At 36.7% G+C, this 22,139-nt stretch overlaps 2 pseudogenes; one reads left to right on the top strand and one right to left on the bottom strand.

The window, feature by feature from the left end:
* Positions 1–7,203: 7,203 nt before the first annotated feature.
* On the bottom strand, positions 7,204–10,772 carry LOC136278032 (neogenin-like; annotated as a pseudogene).
* Positions 10,773–12,842: 2,070 nt separating this feature from the next.
* Positions 12,843–17,054, top strand: LOC131787246 (uncharacterized; annotated as a pseudogene).
* The last annotated feature ends 5,085 nt before the right edge of the window (positions 17,055–22,139 follow it).

Here is a 22,139-nt window from a genome sequence, read left to right as displayed (position 1 = left end):
CAATTATCTTGTATAATGTAAGGGGATATAAAATTTAGGTTTATTTGCGTAAGTGACCGCTTAGAGCCAGAATTGAACGACAGGTATGGTTGCCGAGAAGCCTGTCACAGTCGAAGATTTTGACTGGCATCCAACACAAAATTATGGTGGTACCCAAAAATGTTTTTGGTTGGAATTAAATTACTGCTATAGCTTTTTGAAAGGATAGATATTTGACCTCGAAGTTATCTAATATTTGGATGAATCGAAAAGTTAACGAAGAAACCATAATTTAATTGCCTTGACAAACTGTCAATCAAATTGACTGATACTTGCGTCCTGCTTTCATTGAGGATGTCCACGATGGGAGCTATACCAGCTCTGTAGAATGATTTCATATCACTCGATATTCATAGCATGGCAGAATTTTCAGTTTCGTAATGCAGCCCCCTTTTTTCCTTAAGAAGTAGCCTAGATGAGTTTCGACCTTTGAAGGAAATTTGTCTTTATCAAAATAAATTTTTGCAAATAATTAATGCAAATTTTGCGTTGCATCGATAAGGAAGTATAGAATAAGGAGGTCGTGCATAGTTTTTCAGTGTAATGAAGTAAATAGCTTTTTGTTTGTTTTTTTGTTTGTTTGTTTGTTTGTTTGTTTTTCCTTCATTTTCCTGTTAACTTTAAGAGAACTTAAAAAAAAATACAGCAGATTCAACCGCGTTTAACTTATTCACCATTGGAAAATCGAAGGCGTGTGGATTCAATAGTTTAAATGATGTTCAATAGTTTAAATGATGTTACGGTACGACAGTCAGATATTCAATCAGTCTTTGCACGAAGTTTGACCAGTGTTTCATGAAATGTTCAGCCCTCTTTCTATATACTAAACTTTTAAAATGTCCTAACGATCACAGAATGAAAGATGGTGTTATTGAATGACAAAAGCATACTTTAAAACAAAACAAAACAAAACAAAGCGGGGGGGGGGGGGGAGAAGGAGGAAGGGGGAAAGAGAAAGTCGAAGGATTCTGATAGTGTCAGGATAAAATGTTCCTGATCCGCCAGTAAGGCTATGCCCCCCCCCCCCCCCTCAGTTGTGGCAGTGAGCTTTGTATACTCCCCCTTTATACTCTAATGTTGATGACGACTGATCCCACTCCGTTTTTTCTCCCAAATTAACAGCAAATGAAGAATTAAATAATATTAGATTATGGCTACAAGCAAATGAGTTCAGCCTTGATATTACGAAGACAGAATGCTCAACGGCTCACGTCAACGATTGTCTAAGCTTTCCCTATAACCAAATGTATGCTTTGGCAGAGATCCGATCAAAAAAGTCAAATAAACCAAAATCCTTGGAGTTTAGGTTGATTAGTCTAAATGAATCTATTACGTGGAGCAAGCCTGTTGAAGAGATAACTAAAAATATTACAGCAGGAATTAATGCTTTAAAATGGCTCAGAGTCCAGATGTACTTGTTTCAGTTTATAATGCACTAATTATGGCTCATTTTGATTATTGTTGTGAGGTTCGGGACTCATTAGGAAGAGTACTAGCCGAAAGTATGCAGTAACTCCATAAGAAATATGCTAGGGTAATTATGTATTACAAAAACGAGGCTGGACAGTCTGAATTCACCCTACGTCATCTTCGCTGGAGTTTACCAAGCGAAAGTAAAATTCATATTAAGGCAGGACAAATGTTTAAGGTTCTCCGTGACTTGGCACCTGCGAGACTTTCGAACTTGAACATATTAACAGACTCGTGTTCGGCCAACAACAATCATTTAAGGAACGCTGATAAAAAGTTGGTCGTTCCATTGCCCAAGCAATAAAGGTGCTAAGATCTGGAATTCCCCACCGAATGAAATATGTGGTGTTAAAACTTTGGCTACGTTTGATGAGTTTATTTCAAGCTAAAGACCAAATGTGATATATTAATGTATTTTTTAAGATTATATTTAATGCATTTATAGCTTAAGTCATGGATATTTTTGTATAGATATACATTTATATATATATATTTTTTTTTTTGTTTTGTTTTTGTTTTTGTTTTTGTTTTTTTGTTTTTTTGTTTTTTTTTAATTTCTATTTTATGTAGTTTTTAACTTTTATACTAAGTTCACGCCCCCTACTGGAAACCAGTCTATTATAATGTTGATGATAGGCTGGCCTGTATAATTAAAGTTGATCTCGATGTTAATATTGACAACTTGGGGAAGTTTGGGAGGAGGAGGACCTGTAAACAAAAGAACAAAAGTAAAAATCAAACAAATATATTATCACTGCAATCCTTTCAGATGACGTGGTAGCCCGATTTACACATCCCAGGTAACTTTCAAATCTTTACTTTTGCATATTTGTTCGTCGATCTGTCTGTCTATCTGTCTGTCTATCAATGTGTCTGTTAATCTCTCTATCTCTCTATCTATCTATCTTTATATAATAAGCTCAGTTATGCACGCATTCTGATTGGTTCTCACCTATGATCTATTGGAGGACAGACGTATAGATGACGTCATCATTAAAACTTTTTTTCCGTATGTTTTAATTCTTTATTATATAAAACAAATAGATTCCAAGTTGCCGTGCGTCTGTTCAATAATAGATCACAGAGGACGTCAAAATGTGGTAAGAACATCAGTGACACACTTGGCTGCGCCTCGTGTGCCACTTTATGTCACTTTAAATCTATCCTGCTTGTCTTATTCTTTACTCACTAGTCAAAGATTAAGCGAACTGCTCGCTGACCCCATTCAAATTATCAAACAATAATTATGTAGAGGACATGGGTGCACTTGGTATTGATGCACTAGGCCAATGTTCTGCAAGCTGAACTTCAGTTCTAACATGGTTCACAAATACAAACAAAACATTTTCGCATACGTTTTGATGGTGTGTCCAGCACCACAGGATCACTGGCGGTTCCATATCCTTTGGCTGTCTTTGCTTTAACATAAACACAATATTTTGTACCAGGCTTCAACTTTTCCATTAGTATCTCAGTGCTCCGAGAGCTTTTATCTAATACTATTTCGTGGTTATGTTGAAAGGAAGTGTTCTGTGCTCTTTTACCCTCGAAGTATACCTGAAAATCAAGGAGGATGCGACATTTCAGAGAAAGACAAACAAATGCAGCGCCATTGAGATGGGGAAAATTCGTTCTGAATTCACACAAAATGCACACACTTATAAGGGTTCCAGAGGCTGGAAATAGGCAGTGCTTCCTTATTTTTTTTTTTCCATTTGAAAGTCTATATATGTCATTATTGCAAATAACATAACAAAAATCAGCCATGGCAGCCGATGATAGAGCCTTAAATATCCAAATCGTGCTTAACACTATGGCATTATCTCTCAAAAAAAAAGCTCGAAAAAAGAACAAATTAACAAACAAACAAACACTAAATAGAGACAAGACGAAACAACAGACAAAACAAATTCAAAAATTCAAATGACTTAATGTGGCAATTTCCGGTGCAAAATTTTGGTTGATCGGCTAATTTTTTTTAAAATATATATATATATATTTTTTTTTTGGGGGGGGGGAGGGGGACGCTAGCTCTGGCTAGCTCTGTTATTTGGGTCTCATGTGTCTTGTAAAAATTCTGAAAAAAAAGGAAAGGACATTTTAAGCTAAGACTGAAATGCAAACTTGCACGCTTCGAGATAATTAGTACGCCTATTCAAACAATTTAGGTTTGATATTGAACGGAGTTCTGCAGCGTTGCTCACCGTGAACATGGTGATAATTCCATTGTGGTCTTTGGGATCCTTCCATGTAACAGTAACAAAAAATATCCCCTTTGTCAAGTTTCGCAGTGACATCTCTAGGCTGACTTGGAGCTACAATTAATCGTAACAATCATTTTGAGAGCAAAACATCTATAACGAAGATGTGCAACGTCTGTAGAGGAGTTAAATGGTAATAGGTGTGAATATACATAAATGTTAGCATTCCCATGCCCGTAAAATTCGCGGAACAGACGCACACTGAGTGGTGGCAATGAAAGAGTAGAACAAAGCGGTCGAACGTGTACGCGTGTGCGAACGCTGAAATGACTGGATGAAGTGCTTCCAGGCTGTCAAAACCTAAATTTATCTGAAAAGTTTTAAACAGCTACACCAGCCAGTAAGTCACGGTGTTTTAGAGGCGCATAATGGTTTTGCAAATCAACAGGATACCCATAAATGAATAAACTTTGTGTCTGAAAAATTTCATATTTTCCTTTTGCCTTCTTTTGTTTCCTTTTATGTATATATTTCTATGAACGTGTCAATTTTGTGAGACAGTTGTTGTTTCTTATGTTTTCCTCAGAAGTTTAACACCTGGGCATGCCTAACATCTGACTGCTAAAAAAGGGTACGTTTCTGAAGAAACTATGGTGTTGGATCCGTGAGAACGTATAAGAGGGTGATTAAGTATTATCAACTAAGCTTATAACTTAAATTGGCCACCATAAAGAGTTTCAAAGCTGACGTTTCGAGCGTTAGCCCTACATCAGAGCGAATGGAGGAACTGTGGGTTGTGCGTGTATATAATTATGCAGAAATTGGAAGTACGCTATTGGTGGGAATATGGTAACGAGTAAACAAGAATAAATTGTTTATTTATTATTTATCTTTCAAATCGGCACTCAATCCCCACGGCATCAACAAGTATGTTTCATTAAACTTGTTTATTCTTGTTTCTCGTCACCGTTGTGTTAAATAGTCGCCTTTATCGTTCGTGTGCTGCTTATGATGTTCATACTCGTGTACTACGCCTCTTGCCTGTAGCCACAGAGTTACTGTCAGAAGCCAATAGGATGATTTAAATATTAAAGATCCTAATATAAAAAATGGTCCCATTTATTGAGTAAAAAAGGGAAGAGAGAAAATCTCCCATCAGGCTTATACATATGAAAAGGTAAGGACTATACCTCCTTCCTCTGTTCTTGCTGTGGCGTAAGCCATTTCCCCAGGTTTAATTGTGGCGGCCTGGATTGTGAACGTGTAATTCGTATAGTACTCGATACCTGGTATCAGTTTATTGTGTTGCTGCATGTCTGACTCCTCGTCAGCGCTCTGGTTACGTACGTTTCCGACCTGTAGGCCGGTTTTAGTTTTATAGATCTTAATGTAATAGAACTTTACAATTCCATTAGAATTATCAGGCTCCTTCTATGTAAGATGAACATCATTAGCTGTTATGACCTGAGCCCTAAACTCCTTTGGCGGTCCAGGACCTAGGATGCAAAAAGAATAGATTAAATTAATGATTAGAAGAAACAAAAATATTCAATCAATCAATCGAAACAAATGACCATGCAATCAGTTAGTTATGCGACGGAGTTCTCACTCTACAATTTTTTTAGTGTACAGAATACGATAGTAAGAAGATATAAGAGAACGAAAAAAGCATGGAAATCACGAATCACAGGCGACTGATGAGCTTTTCACGAACCATTAACTGTTTTCCAGAATTCATTGTCATTAACCACTTCAAAATTATGATGGAATCAATAATATAATTGATCATAATTCATTACTACAATTGACCATGCCGGTAGTCGCTGCATCTTCTTTCTTTTAATTAAAAACTAATTCTTTCCAATTATTTCCTACAGTAAGTAAAAGTCTGGGACTTGAACCCTCGATCTCCCGCTCGGCCGTCCGACGCTCTAGAACATGAAAAAATCTAGTACATGGTTGAATAGACGTTTCCCGGAATACAAGTAACAATTGAAAACCTTGAATCACTAGTATTTACTTACTATCTTCGAAAGTTGTAACATTGAATATTTTGGAAGTATTTCCGGGTTTCTTTGTACTACTCGTGACTTTCACATAGTAGATGGTATATTTTTTCAAGCCGTCTACAAGACTTTCCTTCCTTCTTCCAGTCACTTTTCGCACATTACTCTGTACGTCCTTACTGGTACCGTAAAATATTATATACTCTTTTATGGCTCCATTAGGATGAGCTGGTTCCTCCCACTTTACAAGAATAGAAACAGAGGAGACGGCCTGAACTTTAACTTTGAGTGGATGGCTTGGACCTTTTAAAATAAGTAACAGTATAATATTTGAAAAAGTTTGAGAGGTTAAATATTTTCAGAGAACAGTTTGAACTGCCTCAAATTATTCAAAATAGCCATAGTACGGAACTTATTATTCAGTGGCTTAAATAGACACAGTGAAGAAAAAAGGAAAAAAACAAACAGGCAAGCAAACAAAATAAAGTGAAACAACAACAAAAACAAAAAACCCAGCAGATTTTAGGCTATTTTTGATTAGAGAGTTTGATGTGCCACTCACACCTCGAGAAAACTACCCTTGGAAAAACAGAAACAAAAGTTTTTCTTCAGAAATTAAGTGTGGTTTAAACCGATCAAAGTCTCATTCAGTGATATAACTATTTTTTTTTTGTTGCCCTTTTTTTTTCTTTTCCCGACCAAGAAACGTCTCAAATCACATTTCCTTAATTCAAGTATGATAATGAATCAAACTAAGTTCAATGACGACATACTAGTATACAGTGTCCTGACATTGAAGCAGGGGCTCAGTGGTGACTTTCCAACATTTGTAAACCCTCTAACTTGGATGCAGTATAACGTATTTGGCTTCAAGTGCGTGATTATTGTGTTGTATTTGTTGCATTAAAACTAAACACTTTTTCTGTTCCTTTTTCTTTGTATAAAACCTCATATCCCTGTATGAAGCCGTTTTGATCCTCCTTTTTAATTTCATTCCACTTGACCCTTATGGTGTGCGCATCCTCGGCCTTTGTTTCTTGTTTGTCAATAAATGGAGCGGAACTGGGAGCTGTAGTTGCAAGTCAGAATTAGTGAATCTGTGTCAGCTAACATCTTCATTAAACTTAGATGTGAATTTTATATTTAGGACAATTGATAAGCGATATTAAGCATGACTTATTGTTAATATGTCACCATTCTCAAAGGCAAATAGCTAATGTTCATAAACTCATTATCTTCTATTTGTGCTCATGCTTTGGTTCTAAACATCTACTGAATTTATTTAAATTCAATACATCCGAGGAGACAACATTCGTTAACCAAAAATAATAAACAGCTGTGACACGAAGTGATGCAAAAATTGAATGTGTCGCGTGGTACATTTAAGTTATTTAATTGATGCTGTATGTGGCTGCCTCCTGCAGACATTGACGAACGAAAACCAAAACCAAAATGAACAACAACAACAACAAAAACCTATAACTGCACTAACCATCTTCTTTTGTCTTTGCCGAAAGAATTCTTGAGGCAGGCCCGGAAACAGCCGTTTCGGCATGGACTTGAACATAGTAAGTAGAGAACTTATCCAGTAGGGTCAGTGAGTGCTCTGTGGTTGTGGGATACACCTGGGTATTCATACTATCCTTTGATAGACCATACCTCACCACGTAACGTTTAAGACACCATTAAGCTTCGAAGGCGCAGTCCACGATGCTTTAATTACTGTGGATGACTCGGCCGTCAACTTTAAATTCCTAGGAGCTGTAGGAGCTGGAAAAAGTCAAATGTAATATTTCATGTCAGTAGTCTCATTGGAATACTGCATGTATCCAAGCTAAAAGAATGTGTGCTATGTATATGTATAATTATGTTCATACCAAAGTGTTCTTTTTTTGCTTCAAACACTAAAAAAGCAAAAATTTTAATAATCATAGCATTTGAAAGCTAATCTAACCAAAAAACCCTCTTTAACTAAATTGTACAGACAAACTCGTAAAAAAATAGTTCCCTTACCTCCTTCATATGGCTGTCTACTCACAGATCTAGTAAACGAACCAACAGCAGCAGCAGTGTACCCAGCCATTCGAACAACATAGATTGTAAACTCAAGTCCTGTAAGTTGATCTGACAGTTTATCAGGTCCAACAGTCTTATTATACTCTATTGCAGATCCATCTACCTTGTAGTAAATATGGTAACCCAACTGCTCTCCATTCTGATTTTTTGTAGGAATGGCATCCCAAGATATGTCCAATGCAAGAGAGGAACTAGAACTGATTTAAAAGTTTCCAGGTGCAGCAGAGGGAGCTTTGGAAATAAACAAACAAATGCGACTGTCACTTCTAAAAGAAGAGCAACAACATCAATGAGAGAAATAACAACATATTTAATTAAATGTAGTTATTGAAACTTTAAAAGTCACAAATAAATTGGCAATAGTCTTGGGTTTTCCTTGGGTCCCTACTTTTCAAGGAAGTACGGGAGATTAGGGAAGCTTGTTCGAGAGGGGAACTTGTTTGAAATTATGACCTAAGGGAGGGGGGTGGGGGGATGGGCTTATTTGCGGAGGGCACTTAATAGAAGAAGGACGCTTTTTTCTGGGAAAGATGGCATTCAGGTCAAAAATTTTATAAAAGCCATACAGCGAACGCAATGTGAAATCAGGACCTACTGAATGTGTACCACTTTTAAAACAGGATTGTCAGTACATGTATCTACAGGGAAAATGCACTTTTCTTCAAATTTCTTGCCTACTTGCTTACATGTAAGCAAGAGCAAGAGCACAAAACATTTATGATTTGGCAGCTTTTCAATGAGCCAACATACATACATGCACACTCGCATGCACAGTGCCCATAAGGATCTCTGAGTATACAAGCACTTGTGGACAACACAATGCCCACACCTAAATTTTCCATGAATCAAATAGAATAACTTCTGAACAAGAACCCTATTGGTCTGCTAACAAACTTTGTACGTAGAAACTGTTGTGCGCTCAATTCGGAAAACAAACGACGACATTGATTAACACTTTAACTCCCATAGGTAACCAAGAAATAATTTCTCCCTACAATATAAGTATAATACAGAAGACAAATGAAGAGGATAAAGAGGAGTATCAGTTAGGGGACTATTAGTTGATCCAATACCAAATTCACTGGACTAGCATCATCAGAATTGAATGGTAGATAATAAGGAGAATCACTAATAAGATCCTGGGAGTTAACACACCTGAACACCTTAACAACAGTTTCCATATTCTCCACACTGTTCTCTATACATTTTCAAGTTTTCAAAGGTGTTGAGAAGAATTTTGTTTAACAATCAAGAGCTTCTTTTATTAAGTGATATTTCCTCTATTCTCGTGACCTTCATGTTTGATTCAGGGGTAACATTGTTGGGAGAAATAAAAAGCTTGTCACTCTTTGGGGTAGAAGGTTTGAGTAACCTGTCTTATTATTGTTTTACATGTTAATGGTAATTAACATGTAACATGTTATTATTTTGCGTGTTAATGGGTAATTCCATTACTCACTTGACTCTTCAGTTCCTACTCTCAGTGTGACTGACCAGGGGCCATCTCCCTTATCATTTTCTGCTCTAACTTGGATGTCAAAGCATGTGTGTGGAGTTAGCTTATCCAGTGTCGCAGATCTGCCCACTGCAACTACTTTTTCTTGAATTTTGGATATTCCAGTAGCCTGCCACTTAACAGAGTATTCTGTTATTCCATCCCCTACATTAGTAGGAGAGTTCCATGATATGACGATTTTGTTTGGTGAAATAGAACCCAGGCGTGTTGCATGAGAAAATTAATGGATTTATAAAATGTACCGACGTTTACTTTATACAATGTTGTTAGCATATAACACTCTTTGCTTGTTAAACTTGAAAACCATATGCTTGTTAAGCTTGAAAACCATATGAATTACAACGATTCAATCCCCACGAGAGCACATCGACCAATGAAGATCAGCGCCTGGTTAATTTCTAACTTTACTCGTTAATATATCGAAAGAAAAACAGCAGAGAGATGCAAGGCTTCTTGCGATAGTTCGAGTGCAGATTCATGTGAATAAAGGCGTCCCAAGCTCACGTCTCGGTTAGAAGCAAACGATTAAATCATGAAAGCGTCACATGTTGTGTGACTCGGTGTTAACTTACGGGAGGAACCATCGAGAATTTAAACATTTTTTAAGGAATAGCATGGGGAACGAAATATGGTCGATTTACAACGATAAATATTTCGAAATACGAACATTTTACTCGCTAAATCAATATAATTTACTTACGTCTTTTGTGTCCGTTGTGGTTTCCGGCGTTCTCTGCCTTTTTTAGCTTACTTTGCCGTTACTGTTACTCCCGTTATACAACGGTCGAAAGCGAAGTGCGCAGCGTTGACTTCGTCTTATAACAGGAATCGCAGTGAGCTTGGGACGTTTGTGGTGTGAATATTTTGAAAATACCTCGGGAAGCAGCAGTTCCTTGGAAAGTTCTAACGAAGGTGAACCTGACTCTTGACTGTTCAATGATCAAAGCCACAATGGGCAACGTAAATTTTTCAGCATGCGGCAATTATCGACCGCACTTCACAAAAATAACCAAGATTTGACAAGATCAAAGCTCAATTCGAAAGAGTAGCATTACCTTACGATCTAGAAAAACGCTCTCCATTTTGTTGCAGCCGTTTCTGTTCAATCCTGCGTCGCAAAATTTCCTTTGCGGACTGTGTGGATGAAGATTCTTGAGATGAAGACAACTCGCACACAGCTTGCTCACACAGTTTTTTGTTTTTGCGCTCTCTTTCTTTCGCTTCTTCATCGTCTTGAATTTGGACTCTTTTCATAAAATTTTCTTCAGAGGGGCCAGAATCAGAAGATGGATGACCTTTGATACACACGAAATAAAAATACAACGATGATCCGCACTCCTGCAAATTTCTTTCGTTGAGTGTGAAAAGTTTGCAAAGGATAGTGGGATATATAAGGAATACAGCAAAAGAACGGCAGAATTTGTGTAGTTTTGATATGAAGACGGCCCCACATAGGGCCGCCATTTTTTTTTTCGCGTTTCATGGATCGTATTACCTAAGTGAGCTCGAGTAGCCTACTTCCCGCGAAAAGATTGTCTTAAAATAAACCGTTCTGTGAAAACGCCGTGACATAGGCCCATTATGGGAGTGGAAGGCTCCAAGTGATGAGCTTCTGTCTTAGATAATATAACTTTTAGCGCCCGTATTACTTGTGGATGTGTGTGAATTTAAAGAAGGTTAAAATATGGTCGCTATTCCCCAGATCCTCCTTCTGTGAAATAAGGTTCGCTTCAGAGGGAAGAATGAAGATGATAACGATTGTCTCCATTTTGCACATGCACATATGTTTGAGAGCAGGGATGGTTCGATGGTGTGAGGCAGCTCGTCTTATCAACACGGTTGTTATTTTCTACTTACCCTGTATCACGAAGTTAATTGCTTATGATTAGATAGGATTTAGGTATGAGTTGTTCTTTTTTTTCTCGCTCTTTTTCGGTTAGTTCTCGAATAAAGATAAGATATATCAAGGCGATTATCTTATTGGCTTATCGGTTCCAAATGCATCCGAAAATGACCGCAGTTAAAATATATCAAGCTATCCGAAATTCCACAGATCATATATACATGAATAAAAGAGAGAAAGGAAAATGAATGAAGGGAAAATCTTGAGTTGAATTTTTTTCCTTAATTGTGTCGCAAAGTGTCCAAGACAATACCTGACCCTGACTACCTGCTTTGACTGAAATAAAACAGAGCCATTTACTTTTCTTTAAATTATCTAAAGCTAAAGAGGAAATTAAATTTCTCTATTTCATTTTCGAATGTCTAATTTCATTATTTAGTTGTTTCTAGGTAAAGGGAACTTATTTTAGTTTTATTTTATTATGAGAATTGCGAGATAAATAACAAACATTTATCAAGAGCGACGGACAATGATGGCATCTATATCTTTTTCGTTTTTTTTTTTTTTCCGAGAAGGAATCAGTAGATGGTAATGGTCAAATTTATGTATTTTGAATAATGTTGGTTTAACAATCATATCAAAGAACTCCACATCTCCTACTAGCTTTCATCTAGTTGTAGCTTTAAAGCTGTTTCCCTTCTGTATATCGCGTCAGTATGGGTGTGTTGCATGACAAAATTGATGGATTTACACAATGTATTGACTTTTACTTTATTCAGCGCTTTTAATTTATAACACTTCTTTGATCAAGTGAAAACTAAGTGAATTGGAAAGATTCAAAACAGTTGTTAGATAATTAGACTGTGAAATCGAATATGTGAATCAACTACCTACTCCTAAGTATGTTAATGCTTGAGTGGATCCGAATCCATCCGAAACTAACTGCAGTTAAAATATGCCAAACTACCCAAAAGGCCACAGACCAAAGCTTTTTCGTTCAGCGTGTCGAAAAATGTCCAAGTCAATGCCTGACCCTGACGACCTTAATCCCACCAGAAAAGCTTTGAAGGAACATTCCAAAAAAATTTCCAACGAATTTGTACGAAATACACTCCTACTTTATCTGAAATAAACCAGAGCACGTTTTTTTCGCCTTTAATAATCTAAAGCTAAAGAGAAAAGCTAGGAGATTGAGTTGTTTTCCTCATCCTAAATTTTTGTATTTCATTCTCTTGTTCTTGATTCTTGATCTAATACAACAGCTCTATTAATCTTACACACAGTTCATATTCTCTCTTTTTGCAGAATTTTTAGTCTGGTTGATTTGTTTGACTTTCTTGTCGTAATAGAAAACTACGGCTTCAATTCCCTTTTAGTGCGTTAGTACATTCCCGTATAGTACGTTATTACGGGATCGATATTAAGAGAACAATTTTTTCTGTGTACAGAAATATAGATAAATAAGTGACTGAAATAACATAAGTGTTTTTGACCTTGTTTATCTAATTCACAAGTGAGTCATGGTAATTACTCACCCATCCCTGAAGCTTGATTTCTTGCCAAACTTCCACTGATTCCTCCCTAGTCACACCTTGAGTGATGGGAAATAACTTTTAACTGGTCGTCCAAGTGCAACTTTTACTTTCGTGGCGTTCCAAACGTTCTCACCCAAAACGTTTAGGCCTAGTAGGATGACGACTTTAGTGAGGATTCAGGTACTGAGCATGTTTGCAATTGATTTATTACTTCCGAGAATTGGTAAGTGAAAATAAATCGAAGATAACCCTTAAAGACTTCATGAGTTTTCTTTGTACGAGATTGAAACTTAAAGATCAAATCTTATATCTTACACATCCAACGGTACAAACTGAAAAATTTACCACCAAAATGACTTACATTTATAAAAAAATGATCGGTAAATTAGATTTTGATGTATAAAGAGGAGAATTCTCTCGCAGTTTACCTTAATGCAGTTCACACTTCACAATGATAGTCGCTTGGATTGAAAATGAAGTACAAGCTTCCAATATAGAAATAGATCCATATTTTATCGATTCGTTGCAACATGTTTCCTTTAAGTTCGACTTTCTCCAATTTTGAACTGTGAAAAGCATTCATATAGTTGTGGCTATGTACATCGCGAAAGCTTCCTTTATTGATCACTGAAAATGTCGTGCAACGATCGTTGTCGAACATGGTGTGACAAATTTGTCATCAATCAAATGCTACATAAAAATTCAATCTATCTTAACTGCGAATTTTTACGAGACTTTTCAGAAAGAATACTTTTCACGCAATTTACCTAAACACAGCCCATGATGAGCAAGGCTTGTCGAATGGAATGAAGAGGAAACACATGCATTATTAATCAAATGCAACTTGTCATCAAGCAAACTCGACCAGCTTTCATTTAGTTGTCGCAATGAAGTTGAGAAAATTGAATAATGAATCACGGATCATGTTCTTGGCGTGACAAAATGACGTCATGTGGGTAGCAGTATGTGACGTAATAGCGGGATGATACCATCGTCTCAAACATTTCGGGTGAAAAACGTGAAGGTTTGATAGATAAGCTATAAAATTTAATTATAAATTTAAAATATTCGAGGAAGCATATATTGAACGGTACTGTACATTTCATTGTGATCGCCGGCTTTGCTAGCGGACTTTTATCTGATGTGGTTGTCTTGTGCCTAGACTTTCCAAGGCCATGTGGTTGTAAACCCTTTTTTTCAGTTATATGATAAGATCTGGCTTTGAGATTGCTGGAGTGTGTATTGAGTGAGGTTGTGCTATCGCCGTGATTCTTCTGCTATTCCCTCTAAACCTAAATAACCCGATGGATGGATTTCATGTAAGATGGATTTCAGTAAGGCCTTTGACTCTGTGAGCCATCAACTCCTTGCTGAGAAACTTAAGAGTCTACCACTTAACCCGTATATCATAAACTGGTGGTTAGGTTTTTTGCGAGATAGAAAACAAAGAGTTATTTTCGGGAATCATGTCTGTAATTGGAAAACAGTTAACAAGGGCACAACCCAGGGTAGTGTTTCAGGACCTTATTTGTTCAATATATTTCTTAACGATCTGGAAATTAAATTAGGGAACGAGACACTTGGTTTCAAATACGCTGATGACTGTACGATTATTGCTCCGGTATATTATTATAAAGATCACTCTGTAGACTTAATAAATCAGTTTTTACAGTGGGCAAGCCAAAATAGAATGAATTCAAATTCTACTAAATGTAAAGAGCTTATTATGTATAAAAAAGGTCACACTGCTGAGGCCTACAAAAGTATTTTTGGCATACCTCAGACTAGTACAATAACCATTCTTGGTCTCACGTTTCAGCCGAACTGCAAATTCAGTACTCACCTAAAAGAAAAGTTAGGTAAAGCTAATAAATGTTTATACGTTATCAGATGCCTCCGCAAAGAAGGATGTAGCCAAGCAGAAGTAGATGTTTTATTTAATTCCATTGTCCTACCTAATATTACTTATGCTCTATCTGTGCATGGGGCCTCTGAGTCAGAGCTAACTATAGCCCAGCAGTTTTTAGATCGTTGTTTTAAACGTAGTTACATATCTAAGAAATTAGTGATAGGTGACTTACTTAAAACGCAAGATCACAAAATTTGTCGCAAGGTTTCAACTATCCTGAGCCATCCTCTTAGAGCCTACTTCCCTGAGACCAAGATCACGAGGTATAATTTGAGAAATAAATCCCCTGTCATGCCCGCCATTCGCACAAACCGTTTTAAGAATACATTTTTTAATAGAATTGTTTTTAAGTACAATGTAGCTTTGTAAAAGTGTACTTCCTGTATTAGACTTTTGTACTTGTTTCCACGTATATACTTATCTTATTTAGATACACCTAAGCTTATTTACATCCTTTTTTTAATGTAACATAAGATATGTAATTTTATCTTTTGAACAATAAAGACACTATTATTATTATTATTATTAACCCAGGTCTTCTTCAAACAAATGGTTTTTTCAATCTTTCTGCCTTGCTTACTACTAAGACTACAAATGATTAACGAAATAAAAAAAAGGAATAAAAACATGGATATATGAGTAGGTAATGACCTTGTTGATTAATGGGTGGATGATGGTGATGATCACCCTCTATCAAGTCAAGTGTTCGGTTGTAATCCCTGGTTTCATGAAAACTGGCCGTAAATTTTAAGATCAGAAAGTTCAAATAAGATGTTCAATCTGTAATCTATGCTTACTCACTTTTTTCTTGTTAGATGGAGAACGGCTTTGTTCGTGTTACAGCTTTAATAACCACTCAAGTGGTTTCAGGTGGCCACAAGCAAATGGTTAATGTAAATACCGCAAAGAAAACCTTGTGGTGATGGAAACGGAGCAGGAATGGGAATTTATCAAAAATGTGATTCAAAACCGAGTAGGCAGTAAATATGGTGAATGGTTTATTGGTTTGGTGATCGATACAGCAACAGGGAACTGGACTTGGGTCAGTGGCAAACCTCTGACTATTAACAAATGGGAGAGGTCAAGTCCTGACCCAAAGGACTTTTACGGGCTGATTCATGAGGAATTCCAGTTGGAATTAAAGGATCTTTTAGCACCATTAAAGGCAACGTAAAAAGAGGATGGATTTGCGAGAAAGAATCAGGTGTTGATCAGGACCAGACAACAGAAATGATTTTACCTTTATCAAACATTATTATCATGCGTGAATCTGAATTAACCATAGGCTGCTTTTACCCTCCCTTTCCCACCCCTTATCTCTCCTTTTCCCCATCGTACCCTCTTCGCCTTCTGCGACCACCTCATATGAAGGCTCATCATCTTTGGGGGCACAGTTCCCGTAATACCAGCCCTTTTATAAAGCCATATAGATAAATTATGGGGATCTCCCTACAAAAGGTATTGATTCGTGGCTATAGGCAAAACAATACATTTTCGCCTTATCGAAATGCTATTTCACAAATTTTTTAGCTAGTAACATGTCAGTTGTCATGCTCCTTTAACAGGTAATTGTCAAGGAGTCTGTTTCCTCCATCCTGTTCCAATAAGCACAAATCCTCCTGGAAGTACAACGGTAACAAAAGTTGTTACCACGCAAGGCAAGACTTCAACCGCATAGGATATTGCTGCCGTGTCAGGTCGGATAGCCGATTACTTGACAATGTAAGGATATGTAAAAGAGCAACTTCCACGGATTAGCCGAAGTTTGTTTGTTTGTTTGTTTATCTGTTTCATTTTGCTTAGTTTCTTTTTTTTAACTGTTCCTGTTTCACTTAGACTTGTGTCTTTCATGTTTCTGGTTTCTATTTGGTGTGATTGTTTTGCTTGAAGGCTTGTTTTGTCATAATTGTTTGCCTAGTTGTTTTTTGTTTTGCTTTGTTTTGTTTCGTTTTTTTTTTTTTTTTTTTGTTTGTTTTTTTTTGGTTTTTTTTAACCGTTCCTGTTTCACTTGGACTTATCTTTTTCATGTTTTTGGCTTTTGTCGGTTTGATTGTTTTGCTTGTCTGCTTGTTTTGCTGCTGTTGTTGTTTTGTTTTGTTTTTGTGTGTGTGGCAGAGCATATCGGACCTCTTTACATTTGAGATTGTTATTCCTTGTTTTCCTTCGTTTCATTACGCTTGAAGACTGGACAGGAGCACTACTTAGGATAGGTATCATAACATCTTGGTTATTTTTACAATTAAAGTCATAAAAAATCTTAAAATACCAATTCATTTAATCCGGGGTCTTCAACAACTGTCTTCATACCCACCACGGTAATCACAGATGACAACAGCAGTTCCTTCCCCACAGTCATGATAATAGCCGCATCCTCAGCAGCAGTGTTCTTCGTAGTGTTGATCGTTGTCATTGCACTTATATTGCTAACGCGAAAGAGGCGTCAGCGAAAAGGTGTGTAGTCTGTAAGCGTTTTAAAAAAAAATACGTATTATTACTTTTTTCCTCACCCAAAAATTGTTGCAATGATACGATGACGTAGATATCACTACTTCATGGAGGCCATTTACTGGACTTCTTTGAATCAGTGACACTCATTGGGTCTGCGAAAAGAAAACTGAAGATAAACCGCACCATATAACGGAATCAAAACTTTTTTTTAGGAAAAATTCTCCTTTTCTTGAGTTTCAAATCATGTTAATTTCGATTGGATCCTTGGCTTATGCATAAGAGGCCGTTTTGTTTCCATAAATTAATGGCGTACATCATCGCAGTTCAAATTTGATTTACCTGTATACCTTGCGAATGGAAATCATGATCCTGAGCTTCTTCCTAAAAGTCATTAATTACAGTTTATTGCCTTTGACTTCTCAAATTTTATATCCTTTGCCGATGTCGCGCTTTTAAGTGCTTTCGTATGGAAAGCAGGACTGAATATGTAATAAGATGTTCGCCAGATATTGAAACTACAGGTTTGCGGGTGATCGATGTTTAGACACAAATCTCTGCGATAACGGAAACATTCTGCTTTGTTTTTGCCACTGTTACAGTGTGGCAGGAAACAAACCTGTCTGTTTCACATGCAGTGTAATCAAAGTCATGTTTCCTAAATGCACATCTTTTTAGATGCAGAAAGCACAGTGTCGAAAGAGTCATCGTAAGTATCTATTTCCTTTTTCTGAAACGCTTTCTTACTGGTACTTATTGAGTGGTTTAGGTAAAACTAGTATTCGAGTTAGCGCTGAAATTCATATCTTCTTGTTGCTATGATTATTGGTACTTCCTCCTTCCCTAGAAAAAATGCCAGTCCATAGGAAGGTTACCCCTCCCTCTCAGGTTCCCCTGTTAAACGTGATCGTACCAATCTATACTCCTGGATGGATAACACCACTCTAAAGCATCTCTCTAAGCTCAAACCTAGACCTCCAGACCCGAATCCTTCAACGCACGAACCCCGTATGCTCCGAGTCTAACCAAAAGAGTGCGCATGTTATATTGAGGTTACCTGAAAAAGAAAACCGTTAAAATTGAATCGAATCATGGCTTGGAGCTGTTACCTAATCTCAAAACCTTGAAGAATTGTTAGGGCTATCGTCAGGTCAAATTTTATGGAGCATGAATTTACTGCTTTACCAATAAAATGTTTAGAAAATTTGAGACCATAAAATCAATGACTCTCTTGTGAAAACCCTTGATTTCTTGGAAGTTAGTTGGCCAAACATCATTGAACAACAAAGGCACTTGTGAGAACAAATTTGATCCGAGTAACTTCCAACAAAAGTGATATTCAAAGAGATACGTATACAACATCCATCACTGTTGTTGATGGGCAAGACTACTTCCCTCACCCGCGAGCATGAGATAAAATGAGGAAATGTCATATCCGCATCAACCACAGCATTTGATAGTAACGAAAACAAGACGTCTCTCTGTGTTTTCGCTGATATGATTCTAATAGATTTTACAGCAGAAAAAAATTGTTGATTTCACAAGGGTAATCGGCTGCCGCTAAAGCTTGCAGCAAGAGGTTCTCAAACGCTACTCTTAGATTTTTAATCAAATCGATTTGATATCATCCTAGTTGCCTAATGAATATGGCGAGCTGTTTGCTGCTGGTTTATTGAACTTTTGTTTCGTTGTCTTACTGATAGCAGTTAGTGTAATTCCATTGTTAAATGCCATTTATAGTTAACCTACTCTTGTTTCCTGTTTTCTTTTTGTATGTTTATTGGTAACCTCTCTCGCCACAGAAATCAATGCGACTTTCAAGACGGTTTGCCGTTGATTACTTTGAATGACTGTGCCCAGCCTAGTTTTTCCGCGGGAAATGAAACTAAGAATGACAGGCTCCAAAGTGAACAGTCTGTCCAACGGGAGGGTGTATATACCGCACTATGTCCTCAGTCAGTGATGGTAATTATACATAAAATGAAACGAAAATTCTCCAATATGATTCAAATGTGATTTTTGATTAACAAAAAATTAAATTAGAATTTGCTAATCAATAAAACTGTCTATTTCGCAGATACCTGAAGGGTATGATTCACGAACATACGCGCCGCTTGATGAATCTACAAGAGAGGCCAAAGACATTGAATATTAGAATTTAAAACCAGCTCAAGGGTATGTTAATACTTCACCATCAGAAAAAATGTAACAAGTTATAGTGAATTTTTTGTTAGAAATTTATCGTTAATCCAGTTTTATAAAGCTGAAGTAAACGAAATGTTGATAGCACTTAGATCATGAGAGGAGTTTATTTCATGGGTGGCAATCGAGTCCACAGTTTTTCCTCACTGCTCAAAAACCTATGTACGCTTAAAATTCCAGACGAAATCACTCCTCAAATTAATAAACGGCTAGTCTCTTTTCCTTTGTTTGTTTTTTATTCATTTATTTTGAAATCGAAATTTTATAGGGTGCTAAGTAATAGAGCTGACGGAAGCGTTTTGTTTTTGATATGGCAAGACTTCCTAGAGCCATTTTTTATCAACCACACGCTTCAGTTTGTAAAATGTTAACAGAAAAAAAAAAAAAAAAAAAGGAACGCCGGCTTCATCTCGCTGGTTCTGTTGTTATAGCCAGCTACACAATCATTGCCATCGCCCGATAAAAAATTTTTCTCCGAAAATTAGTCTTTAACCACAATTTTAACGTACATAGCCGCAATGTGACACAATGTTTCCCTTGCGGAAAATCTTCTTAATTCGGAAAAAGCATTCCAGTTGATTGGACAAATATGTTAACCGCGCTTTTATTAACAGGAAACAATCGTTTTCCGGTTGTTAACTGTGAAGGAAAACTGCTAGATAATGGAACAAACACTTCCATTAACCGAATGGAAAGCAACGGGAAATTTTGGATTGTCCTTTTAGAAAATGTTGGAAAGCGTTCGCATAATTTCGCTTTTTCTAAGAGTGAGAACTCATTTTCCAATCAGTTGAACACAGCTTTTTGTTTGTTTTGACACGAAGAAATAGGCAAAAATTATTTAAAGGGAAAGTACGGTCTAGACAAATTTTATCTAAATCAAAGTTCCTAAAATGTATCGTCCTAACTTGCCATTCATTGGGGCCAAAAACATTTTTGTTACGAGTAATCCCGTTTTAACAATTGACATTTTCAAATTGAAAATCGTTATGTTAACATTTCCTATATCCAATGCAAATTTCATTTAAAATTTTTAGTCAGTTTTCTCAATATTAATCAGTAATATTAATCATAGCGAATTTAATAAATGGCTGAGGAAACCAATAAACGGCCGTGCAATGCCTATGCTGTTTCATTTACATTTCATAAAATTTCATTTTCGTCATTTCAGCCTTGACGTGTTCAGACGAATCACTTTGGTTTAAAAGGATTCTAACATTACTGAATGTTTGGACCGTATATGCGCAAACCCTAAGCAATTTTATTCTGCGGAATATTATGAGGACCGCCGCTCGCACTTTATTACTGTTTGCATTTGGTATTGCCAATGCTACAGAAGACCAAGTCACCAATGGTAAGCACACTCACTCTTCAGTATATTATTATGCTTTGAATTTATCTTGGTAAAATATAAACTGAAGGCAATCAAACGCGTACACTTTTAATGTATCTTTCTTACGAGGATTCGCTGCGATTGCCTTAATGCTTTCCTTCGTAAGAAGGTCAGGTTTGTATACATTTGGCAGGAAAAGCGAACAGGGTCGACAGATGGTTAGGAAAAAAACTTTCAAGGGATATGAGTTGATCATCATAACTTGATACTCTACAGATCAGCTTCATTCCGCTTCAGTCAGCTCTGTTTCTTAAACACCTTAAAAAATTTCAATTTCAACCTCACTGAATATTTTCAATCACATCTGCGCTAATCTGGAATATACTATTTGTATCATATTTCTTTTTACATTTGGTGCTACTAATGTTACTGAAGACTATGTCACCAATGGTTAGCCCAATTTTTTCTAACGTATTTAAACATACTTTGAATTCATCCTCGTAAAATATGAACTAAACGCCCTCAAACGTGTACACTGTAAAAATGTCTCTTTCTTTTGGGGACTCCGTTCCGGCCGTTTCAATGCTTTTATTTGAAAGTACGTTAGGTTTGTACATATTTGGCAAGAAAAAGCGACCGGCGTCGACGGGAAAAAACAAAAAAATATCATTTGTGATGGAACAGTTAAAGCTTTACACTGTGGCAGCTAGAATTTGCATGTCTGTTTATTGCCGCGTAACTGCGAAATCGTAATATATATACATATATTTTTTTTTCCAGTTGAACTATCGTTGTACGCTATATTTCTATTCAAATAAGTTCGCGTTTTGTCGTGAGGTTATGTAAGAATTACGTTACGCCGGTAGCGTTTTATTTCTCGCCAGTTTAAGCGTTGTTTTCGTTAGATAATTTCCATTGCTAGTGGATTTGAACTAAGTCAGTCATTTCGTTAGTTTTCTCTAGCCACGTGCTACTTTTGTCAAAGTGTTTTACTTCCGGACTTGGCTACGCAATATACTTTAAGTTCATTTCTATTTCGAGTAAGTTTTGTACTTAGATATTCGTATTAATTATTTATTTTCAGTCGAATCATATTTACACACCTACCCATCTTTTCGTCTAAATACTTGTCTTTCTGGGAGTTAGATTAACGCGCAGTCATGTTATGGCATAAAAGCCGTAGTATTTAGCTACGTACAGGATTTAATGGATAACCCCCTGCAAGTTCACCTTTATGTCAGTAAACATAGGACTGAAGGGGATGGGAAAGTGGGTGCCACCCCCTCAGATGATTTTGACTTATGCAGTGATCTAATCTTGGAAATTCACAGTTTTGTTCACCCAATCCCTACTGCACCATGACAGACGTTTAACTTTTGTGTGTGTCCGAGGGTTGTAACATCTTCTAATTCTTGAATGATAAAAATTAAGCAAGTAAAAGATAAGTAAATAGACCGTTTTCTTTGTTTGTCTTTTTTCTCTTTTATTGGTCGGCCTCCCATAGTTACGGTCTGCTCCAAGTATACTTTCCACCAGGAACTAAAAGACTGGAGTATAGCCAGGA

This window comes from Pocillopora verrucosa, chromosome 14 (assembly GCF_036669915.1).
Source record: "Pocillopora verrucosa isolate sample1 chromosome 14, ASM3666991v2, whole genome shotgun sequence".
Lineage (NCBI taxonomy): Eukaryota > Metazoa > Cnidaria > Anthozoa > Scleractinia > Pocilloporidae > Pocillopora > Pocillopora verrucosa.
This window is presented reverse-complemented; position numbering and strand designations above follow the sequence as displayed.